The sequence below is a fragment of the Prunus avium genome, chromosome 8, assembly GCF_965620075.1.
Source record: "Prunus avium chromosome 8, drPruAviu1.hap1.1, whole genome shotgun sequence".
NCBI lineage: Eukaryota > Viridiplantae > Streptophyta > Magnoliopsida > Rosales > Rosaceae > Prunus > Prunus avium.
In genome coordinates this window covers 27,591,512-27,592,475 of record NC_142291.1, presented here as the reverse complement: position 1 = coordinate 27,592,475, position 964 = coordinate 27,591,512, and the positions used below count along the sequence as shown (strand labels likewise).

Genomic DNA, 964 nt, shown 5'->3' with positions numbered 1-964 from the left:
AGTTTGGATGATTCCTTGTTGCTGGATTGTAAGTGTTGGAAAAAGGAGAATATTGTTGTTTGAAGTTTCCAACAGCAGCACAACGCTCCTCATAAGCTCCTTTCATTTCCTGAAAAATTGGACAATTTTTAATAGTATGACCAATCTCATAACAAGAATCACATACTTGATTAACATCAGCTTGAAAAACAGGTTGAGGCAAATTTGATTTTTCCGTTTTCAAAGCAGCTATCTCTTTAGTCAAAACCTCAAATTTTAATTTCCAATCATCTTCTTCTTTTAATTGATAAATTCCTTTATTAGTAGAAGATGTGGCAATTCTTGAACGATCAGTGGTCTCAACTAGACTGGGGACAGTCCATTGATGAGCTTTTTCAGCAATTTCATCCAAAAATTCTAAGGCATCATCAGGGTCTTTTTGCATAAAATTTCCATTACACATAGACTCAACAAATTGGCGATCACGGGGGAGAAGTCCCTCATAGATATAACTAGCAAGACGCCAGTTTTCAAAGCCATGGTGTGGACACAAATTCAAAAGCTCTTTAAATTTTTCCCAAGTTTGATACAAAGTTTCATTTTCCTTTTGAGAGAAATTTGAGATTCTTTTTTTAAGAGCAATCGTCTTGTGATTAGGAAAATACTTGTTGAAAAATGCTTGAGTCATTTCCCCCCAAGAACCTATGGATCTAGCCCTTAATGAATACAACCAACCTTTAGCCTTTTCTTTTAAGGAAAAAGGAAAAATTTTCAACCTTATGAAATTAATCCTATCAAGTTGAACATTGTAAAAGGTGCCAATTGCTTCTTCAAATTCCCTAACATGCACATAAGGATTTTCATTTTCCATGCCATGAAAAATAGGTAGTAATTGAATCATTCCAGGTTTGAAATCATAATTTGGCATGTTAGGTGGAAACATGATGCATGAAGGATTTGGTGCACGAATAGGATGCAAAAATGT

General features: G+C 34.6%; 1 non-coding gene across 1 annotated transcript; it reads left to right on the top strand.

Moving 5' to 3' along the window:
* The first annotated feature begins 512 nt into the window (after positions 1 to 512).
* On the top strand, positions 513 to 619 carry LOC148292447 (small nucleolar RNA R71). Its single transcript, XR_015827222.1, has one exon. It is a non-coding gene; the product is annotated as a small nucleolar RNA R71 (small nucleolar RNA).
* Positions 620 to 964: the final 345 nt, after the last annotated feature.